Below are 10,589 nucleotides of genomic sequence, written 5' to 3' on the forward strand. Positions count from 1 at the left end.
TCTATGATAATCTGTGAAAGAGAATCAGACGCCATTACAGAACACTGCAAAATATTTTGTCACTGCGAAAAACACAGCTTTTGCCTCACACGGGCAGATCTGCAAAACTGACGAAAGTGGTATTTGACCACATAGTCACTTCCTAGTGACGATTTTGCATCAATAAGCAACAAGCATGATTTTGCAACTCCTAATATCTCTGCATACAGGCATACGATGCAATTTCTGCGGCAACTTTTCACCGACCAGCAGAGCAGTGGTCGCACAGCAAAAATAGGGCCTTTTTTGAGTGCCTGCGAAGAGCTTCCGCCTTCAAAACGGGCCCCGAAATGGCCTTGAATCAGAAAAATAAAGTCACCAAGGGCTTTGCCCTTGCCCGCAGCATATACTGCCCTCTCGCCACACCACGAAGGGCATCTCAATCTAAGACAATGCACTCTTGCACTTCTGGCTGTGCTACCTCCAGAGATTTGCTCCCAAACTCAAAATAGGAAACCAACACTGGTCCTCTTACCAGGACACCACGAACTTGGTTTGCTTTCTTGAGCTCCTTACCTCGAACAAGGCTTTGATACCATGTGAAGATAGTGGGAGAGAGGGAAGGAGTCTCACTTGCGGCTTTCTCTCATACACAATGGGGGAATACACACACAAAGGTGGAGGTTGAAAACAGTTTTCCTCTTCTTAGTCGTGAAAAGCCAAAATAACTCTAGTACAAAGAAATAGAAGAACCCTATATGTGGGTCTCAAACCAAACTCAACTAACTAAGGTGGCATACTAACTGAGCCACGAACTAGAGTAGATAAGGATAGCTGTCATCTAGCTATTATTCATGGGCGGTGTACCAACCGCATTTGCAGCTAACAAGTCGATGACATAAATGCACAACGGTCACCCTGGCATATTGCGAGTGGAGCTCGATATTCAACACTACTTACCTACCACCGTACAAACAAACTAGGTGTTAGAACATCATAGTTACGTGTGGGTAGACACGTTACAATGCTTGTTTTCCTTAGCTTGTTATTGCTTTACCTAGGAATATAGACAACCATATGGATTCTTAGATTATTAAAAACAAATTGGCCATGAGTGGAGTAAGGAGAGAATGAGTGCATGGAGTTGAGAAGGGATTCGAGGAGATATGGGGCAATTAGTGGGCTTGGTATGTGGGGTGGTTAAAAAGGAAGTATAAAGGGAAGATTTCACAGGGGTACATAAAAGAATAATTCATAGTTGGGGAAGTATTCATGTGTGTATGTGTGTGTGTGTGTGTGTATTCATGTGTAAAGAAATAAGTGTTTGTATATGTGAGATACATTTACTAATCAAATTCATTTTATGTGCGTGTGTGTGTGTGGCCCACCCCCAACCCAGAGGGTAAGACCACATGCTAGGGAGTAAGCCCACCATGTTGAACTTAGTCCCCACGTATTGATAATAAGTGAATTAAAGTGGATCTATATGATAAGTGTCAAAATAAAAAACTAATGCCAATAGTAAATGCATAAACCACTTCTTCAAAATAGCTATAAAAGTTAGTAAAAATTAAGGCGGATCATAACATGACTAGGGATTATCCATGCTAAAGAATTATCCAATGGATGTGAATAATTTTATGGCACTAGCCTGACCAAAGGCTGGTTGGGAAATCAAAGTGTGTGTTTAGATTAAAAAGTCCCATCAATAATTAATCCATACAATTAATTCCATCAATTGGATAAAAAGTTAAAAAAGGAAAACATATAAGGAAATAATGTTTGAGACATCTAAGTTGAAAAATACAACTAGAGTATGGTGATCAAAATTAAGAATTTTTACTAATATTGAGTTTGACAAACATAATATTGAAAAAAGATGTTGAATCCTAAGGTAGTCTAGGTTTCGAGGTCAGGGTCCACTAACTTGCTACCATCCAAACAAACTAGGTGTTAGAGCATCATAGTTACGTTTGGGTAGATAGGTAATGCCTGTTTTCTCAGCTTGTTATCGCTTTATCTAGGAATCTAGACAACCATATGGATTCTTAGATAATTTTAAAAAAATTAGCCACAAGTGAAGTTTAAGTCACAAGTGGAGTAAGGAGCGAATGAGTGCATGGCTTGAGAAGGGATTAGAGGAGGTATGGGATGATTAGTGGGCATGGTATGTGGGGTGATTAAAAAGAAAGCATAAAGGGAAGATTTCACAAGGTACATAAAAGAATAATTCATAGTTGGGGAAGTATTCATGTGTGTGTGTGTGTGTGTGTGTGTGTGTGTGTGTTCGTGTGCAAAGAAATAAGTGTCTGTGTGTGTGAGATGCATTTACTAATCAAATTTATTTGTGTGTGTGTGTGTGTGCATGCGTGTGCCCGTGCACATAGTTCCAAAGTTTGTCACCTATAAATATGTTTTGTTGCTCAGTGTAGCGAACCTGGGGTGCCAACTCAATATGTAATATGTTACTACCCTCATCCAAAATCCAAGGTATGGGGGGACAAGGTCCATATATAATATGCAAGGATTTCCTTCAAATTTTTCAAATATGCCAGGGAAAAATATTAAAATTTCATGTCCCCCCTCCCATAAAATATAAGGTATATACCTTGAAAAATATGCAAGATTTTAAGGTTTGGACATACTTTTCGTAATATGTGAGGCCGAATGGGGGGGTCTTTTGGATGAGGGGGGTAAAACAAAAAATACACTAAAATATGAAAACCCATCTCGTTTCAAATTAATGTAACTTTTTCATGTGTTTTCCAAATTTCAAGGTGTAAAGACATATTTAAAGTTCTTTTAGTATAGAACACAACCATGTTAAGTTGAATAATTTCTACTCATGGGATATTGTTAAATTCATCTCATACTCAAGATTTTGATAGGTTTTCTTACTAAAGGGAGTTGGCGCCCCAAGGTAGTGAAGTGATTGCAATTGTAATATGGGGCCTTAATTCATATTCCATTTCCAATGTAGGCTAATCATGGAAAGAATTCTTGCACCATAATTGGCAAATAAATCTACTTTTGAGGTTTCAAGAGTAATAAATAATAGCCGGTTCCATTAAAAGGTTTCAATCTTGAAAAGGGCATAGGTGAGAAATGGGACATCTAGTTTCCTTCACTGATCATAGTCTAATCTAAGAGTTTTAGGATTGCACAGGTAGAGACTAGGAGTGGGAGAGGAGGATTGTAAAGTAGAATGGGGTTTGGACATAAGGGTGAGCATACCTCTCAAAGCACCAGGGAGTTGAAGGATAGGGAGAGAGGGTGGGGTTTGGAAGGAGTGAAAAGGTACAGAGTAGATTATAGGGGTTTTAGACCACAACATGCTATCACACATTGATAGTGATGAGGGGGCATGTACAATTATAAGAGACAAGTATAGAAGAGTGGAGTGAAGACACTACTAAAAGGATGCACAAGAAACAAAGCAATGTGAGCACATACTAAAAGGAGCACAAAAAAAGAGTGGAGTGAACTCCCAAAGAGTTGGCAATGCTTTTCATTATGAGGTATTTATACATTACTTTCTCTTGCCATAACATGTAAGGATTTTCTATCGCTAACAAAAACATGTTTCAAGGATTTTCTCTCTCTAGACCCACTCCATTAGAGAAAAGTGAAATTGCATTCTTGGTTAGAGTTTCTCATCGTTTTTCCACCAAACTCATATTGATCATCTTTCTCAAATCTATTCTTTCTAACCATGGTTTTGCAAGTATGGAAAATCTTTTCTAGAGGAGTTTTGTCTATACCTATCCTGTCAAATCTATAAACAATGCTCTTAGGCTCATGTTTTTCAAGTAGAGCTTTGCTAGTACCCCACACACATGCTCACACACACACAATGATATTTTGTTGATTTTACTTGATTGATTTTTTGACACTTGTTGCGCATGGTTAGCAACTCCTCTGAAATGATTTGATTACCTGTCCTTGGTTATTAGATGTATTGATTTGAAAGTATTTACACCTTGTTCTTGCCATGGATTTTTCTCATTGTTGTTAGGGTAGGATTGCCCTAAGTTGATCTTAAATTTCTTTGTGATTGTTGTGAAAGGCCTCCTTGCCTTTGAGTACTTTGGTTTTTGTCAAGTTGCCCTTTTAATTAGTTAAGCGTATTGTAGAATTTCAGTGTCCTACTATCTCATTGATTGTTAGGAAAAGAGTTGTGGGTAGGTGATGTGGCAAATGTTACAAAATCAATCTTGAGAGTACTGAATATAATGGATATAAGATTTTGCATGTTGATATTAGTACTCATGGTCTCTTTTTTGTCTACTTCTTCATTATAGATCCTCATGTTTATTTTTCCTATTTAGCTTCAATTTTGTCTTAGGATAAGTGTTTGTGTTTTGTGATCTATTATATTTGTACAAAACAAAGTACTCCCAAGATCTTGGTGCTTTATTGATTGTTGTGGAGGATACAACCATACAATAATGAGGCTTATGATTTGCATTACTAACTCGTTTCCAATTGGCTATTTTTAAGCATGGCTTGGTACTATTGACTTTCCAATACATTTTGATTGAGAGTACTTGCCTCTTGTTCTGATTTATATTGATGGCAACTCTTAACAACTTCTATTTTAACTCTTGGAGTTTGTTAGGTGTCTTTTGCTATTTAAAGTAGATCTTTCAATTTTGATCACCTATATGCCTAAAAACTATCTTAATTCTAGAATTTAGTGCCTGAGTTCCTATGACCTTCCATACTCAATGGGGTCTTATTTGTCCATATACCATGCTTATAAGTGGAAAGATTTTGTAAGCTTTTTTTCCTTATAGGAGAGAGAGAGAGAGAGAGAGAGAGAGTCCACAAGATGGCTAACTGTATACTATGTTGTGTTCAAAAGAATTTAGAATATATACTATGTTGTATTCCACAAGATATATTATGTTGTATTCAAAAGAAAATAGTAAATATATACATGTTCACCCTTTAGGATATATACTATGCTGTATTCCAAAGGAACTAGTAAATATATAAATGTTCACCCTTTAGGATTAGGGTTAGGGAGTGTCCCAGGCGACCTATCTTTGTGTTGTAATTCACAACATTCTCAACACCCCCTATCAAATTGCACTAGATAAGTAGAGTGTACTTTACAAAAGCAAATTTGGATATTTTGAAGGTTGCATTAAGGCAACAAGTGATAAACGATAAAAATTATAAAATATCACAAAGTGCCAAAAGAGACTAACTATGTGGCAAAAGGAGTACGCACAATTCTATATAGCTTAAACGTTTTGTCCTCTGCATAATTTATAATTGGTTCCAAGAAAGACAAAACTATTTGTCAAAAATACCTGAATTTGTTCAAAAAGAGCTGTTTCATGAAGATAGTTGCAATTTGTTCTTGTGTCCAAAAATGAACAAGATCAATCTTGCCACCATTGAGTAGTTTCTCACAGATACAATGATAATGAATGTAAAAGTGATTTCTTCAATGAAGTTCAATGTGATATATTTTGATAGGAAACACTGGTTTCTTTGCCAAATTGAATATTTCTCATGTTGTTTGAATAAAGTGTAGCAGGACCACCTTTAAAAATCTCTCATGGTTGGAAAGTGATATTTTAAACCATACTATTTCATAGGCAATATTGACCATAGATCCTTTTTATTCTACTTTAGTAGATAATAAAGCTATTTTTTGGAGGGTAACCTTCTGAAGCATACTACTTCGTAGGCAACATTGACCATGTATCCTTTCTATTCTACTTTAGTATATAATAAAGCTATTGTTGGCTGCTTCTTCCTCTACATGACAAGATTTGCAAGCCAAGATAAGGAGAAGCTGCTAGTACACCTTTTATCATCCATAATACTAGCCCAATCTACATCAGTAAAGCCATAAAGTCCATAATCCCATGTACCATGAAGACATTTTAAAACTCTTCTAGTAGCACCTAGATGAGCCTTTTTGGGATTCTATATGTACTGGCTTAGAAAACCAACTGAATATGAACTGGTAGTAGTCAAATAAATTAAACTTCCAATAATTTTTATGTCATATTGAGGATTTATAAGTATTGACCTATCAGAAGATTTATGATGATTCCATGGGAGTAGGCAAGGGGATTCAAAATCATGCATTAGAGCTTCTTATGAGATATCTAAGTGTACTTTGCTTGTGTAACATAATGCAATGTGTATCTCTCCAAATTTCTATGCCAAGACATGCCTTTCATGTCAAGTTCCGATGTCAGATGTCTTTTGACTTCTTAAATGAGCTTGTCATTGGATCTCATGTGATCAAATCATCCACATAAGGATAACAAGAAAAATTTCAAGGAAGGAGTTGATTGTGATAGTTTAAAACCCATGATAAGAAAGTGATTATGGATCCAGGCATTGCATGTTCTTGGTGCTTACTTCAATCCATACAAAGATTTGAGTGATCTCCTAGTAATATACAAACTTTTGTTCTTTACGTTTGAAAATATGACCTTTGCGCTATTGCATGTAGATTTTCTCATCTAGAAGACCATTCAAGAAATATTTTTTCACGTCTATTTGATGTATAGGACAATCATAGTGTGATTCTAGAGTAGTAACTCTTTTTATAGTTAGCATTTTGCAAATGTTGCAAAAGTTTTCTGATAATCTATACAATATTTTTGTGGGTGACCTTTGGCAACAAGTCTAATTTTGTGGCTTTTACTTCTCAAGTATATCATATTGAATCAATTGGACACTATAAATCCACTTATCATCTAACGTGATTTTTCTCTACTAGAAGATTTGATAAAGATCAATTTTTAGGAGCGTTTGTATTATTCATCCATGTATGTTGCCATTTAGGTACTTGAACTATTTCTTTGAAAGATTCAGGCTCCTCAATTTCCATAACCTTTTCCATGAAGGAAAAATTACCAACTAATCACCTTGATTCAATCAGACTCTATAAATCCACTTGGCATATAAATGGGTTTTTCTCTACTATAAGGTTTGATGAAGATCAAGTTTTAAGAGAATCGTATTATTCATCCATAACTTTTGCCACAAAGGCAAAATTAGTTCTATAAGTCCATCTTTCTGGTCCTTTTCTATCATGGGAATATCTTCTAACATTTGCTATGGAATTTTTTGGTCTATTGCTAATTACTATATTAGCTGTAGCATCAAACCCTAAAATATGTTGCATAGTGCTATACTAAAACAATCCCCTTTATACTGTTTATCGTTTCGTTAATCGTTAAATTTCATCCCATGCTTGTTTTTAGTATATCCCAACAACTACTGCACTGGTGGGTGAAAGCATGATAAGGTGTCCAAAATAGTAGTGTCACTCATCTTTAGAGTCTTATATAATGTTTCATTACTAAAATATGCTTTTTTAGACTCTATAGTATCTTTATTTCATAATTTGCATCAAAAACTCAAAGAAATTTATTTATTATGATAGATATTGTGTACTATTTTTTATGTTTATAGCTAAAATAACTAGACACCTTACCATGCTTTCACCCTGATTTCCCACAATGAATCCACACATCCTACAAATCCATTCATTTTGTAATAATAGAAGAAAACCACCATGCTGGTAGGTGTTAATATCCTATTTCAAAGGCAAGACTTGTAGTAAAGGGGTTTACGCAGAAGAAAGGTATAGACTTTGATGAAATATTCTCTTTTGATATTAAAATGACTCAATTAGAATTGTTTTGAGTCTTGTGGCTATAGAAGACTTGCATCTTGAACAATTAGATGTGAAGATATCTTTTCTTTATGGGGATTTAGAGGAAGAGATTGATATGTAGCACCCATCTCTCTCTCTCTCTCTCTCTCTCTCTCTCTCTCTCTCTCTCTCTCTCTCTCTCTCTCTCTCACTCTCTCTCTCTCGATCTACCTCTCCCTCTCTCTCTCTTTCTCTCTCTCTACCTCTCCCCCCCCCTCTCTCTCTCTCTCTCTCTCTCTCTCTCTCTCTCTCTCTCTCTCTCTCTCTCTCTCTCTCTCTCTCTCCCCCTCTACCTCTCCCTCTCCCTCTCCCTCTCCCTCTCTCTCTCTCTCTCTCTCTCTCTCTCTCTCTCTCTCTCACACACACACACACACACACACACACAAAGTTTACAAATCTCTTTGTATTTGTTAGCACTAGCTCTCCTAGAGACAATGCTTTAGGATTGAGTCAATAGCTACAGAAATACAAATTCAAAGCCAAATGTCTTATATATTTTTCGCTTGTTTACCACTTGGTCCATCTCCATGAGGAATTTTTTATCCTTTAACTAGGGTCGAACATTTTGAAACATCTACAATCGACCCAATATTTGTTCTGCCAACTATGGACACATTTGTGTTGAAACCATAGATGATATATGTGCAGGAGAGGAGCTACTTGTGAGCTATGATTTTTTATAAATGATATCGTACTCATTTTACATTCAAATCATGTTTTTTCTTACCAGTTAGAGAAAGAGAGAGAGAGAGAGAGAGAGAGAGAGAGAGAGAGAGAGAGAGAGAGAGAGAGAGAGAGAGAGATTGTTGGTAGGATGATGCAAAAAGACTTAAGAGATTGTTAAGCAGACGAAGGCAACATTGTAGGTTTTAACTAAGGATTCAAGATGTGCTCTTATGAAAATCAACAAGTCAGTGATAAAGCACCACCACTGACATTTACAAGGAGGACCAGGTCATGATGGACCTTACGCCATGTCTCATATCCATATTTATATCATTCTTTTATATTTTATCTTTTGTTTGTCTTTGCGTTTGTGTTTTCACTATGGAGTAAGAACTTCCTGATGGTGCTAGCAAGGTAATTCTTTGAATTAATGGATTGCTTTAAGGTTGATCAAAGTATGAAGAATTATAATCAATAATGACATATTTGAAGATTATAATAGCCTACTTTTGGTTGATCATAGAAGTCGTATGCCTTGGATTCTTCTGAATATCATTTGAAGACACATTTGATGGATTTTCATCAAGTATTTTTCTGACTCATTTAGAACATGTATATATACTATAGACCCAGATACTCTCAAATTAATTTTTGAGGGGTTAATTCATATGAGGGCCTCTTGTAGTGTCATATTCTACAATATGAGCGTGGGATTTCTATCATCAAGAAGATTGTTGTTTCACAAGATTCTACCCAACCATACGTTGATTATAAAGTGACTCTATTTTTGTTATTTGTTACTTCATTTTTGTCTTGAGTGTAGCTGTATATTAATTATCTCTTGATCCAAATTGTCTAAGAATGCAGTGGGCTTATTAGATTTGTATTTACCTCCATTATCATAATGGAGGACTTTGATGAATTTACCACTTTGTTAATAACTATTGCTATGAAATCCTTGAATATACTTAGTGCATTCCGATTTTTGTTTCAAGGTGTTTTTGAGTAATCATTAATGAAGGTGATAAAGTATAATGCTTTACCTAGAGACTGTATAGAAGCATATACCCATATATTTGAAGGATGTGTTAGATATCAATGCTCCACTCTCGTGTAACTAAGCTAACTCTACTTGTAAGCCCCCCATATGAGGAGAAGGCATTTGAGTAGCTCAGTTATTCGGTAGGTCCTGGTTTGGACACCAGATGGGGGCCATGTGTGGGTTGATGGCTGGGCGGCTTCAGATATAGTTGGCACACCACCAACTAGGCTACATGTAAGTGCAGGAAGGCATCCCATGACTGACTGCACTGAGGGTACATGGAGCATTTCCCAGGGCAGCCCACTCTTGAGTTGTGGGGCCCATTTGGAGCCCCAGATCCCGGATGGCTCTGGGCTGAACAGACACCATAGGTAAGTTGCTCTATTTTGTGCCACGGCTCTATCGTGTGATCAGTGGCCTATTTCACGACCATTTTGGGCGGACTGGGTCGATGGTCACCCAATTGGGTCTAACCGACTACAAGTGGTGGCTATATAAGAGCAAGCCCATGAAGCCCATCATCATCACTGGCTATAGCAACCCTGATTCCTTAGCATCCAGCCTCCATCCTCTACTGTTTCCAGCATGCCATCGAAGCTTCTCACACAGGAGCATACGGCTGGGAGGCAGCGCCATCTATTGTATCAATTCTACAGTATTCAAAATTATGATTCTCCATACTATCTGTTTTTCTCTCTTGCATACGAGATCCTGTTATCTGTTGAGCACAGATGTTGTATTGTTTTCTTACATGGTATCAGAGCTTGGGCTCTAGCAAGAAGATTTGGTAGTGTGTTTTTGTTTGTGAGCAGATTGTGAGAGATGGCCCAGCCCGCAAGACTGCGAATCCCACCGTTCGGTGAAAGCAAAAAGTTGGATGGCACTAACTATCCAGTCTGGAAGTTCAAGATGAAGACAATCCTAAGCGCATACGAGCTTTGGGATACTGCTACTAGGGTGGACGTGAAGCCGGCAGTTGCGAGACCGAATCCAGCCAATGCAGGACAACAGATAGTACCAACTGTGGATGAGATTCTCGTGTTGACAAGAAGAAATGCAGATGCGCTGTGTTCTATTGTCTGCAGTGTAAGTGACTCAGTCATGGCATTAATTCAACATGTCACCATAGCGGAGGAGGCATGGACGGTCTTGAAAAATCAGTACGAGACCACGAATTAGACGCGGATTCAGAATCTGGAGACTCAACTC

The sequence above is a fragment of the Dipteris shenzhenensis genome, chromosome 3 (genome assembly GCF_047967505.1).
Source record: "Dipteris shenzhenensis isolate YYH24624 ecotype China chromosome 3, Dip_SZ_1.0, whole genome shotgun sequence".
Lineage (NCBI taxonomy): Eukaryota > Viridiplantae > Streptophyta > Polypodiopsida > Gleicheniales > Dipteridaceae > Dipteris > Dipteris shenzhenensis.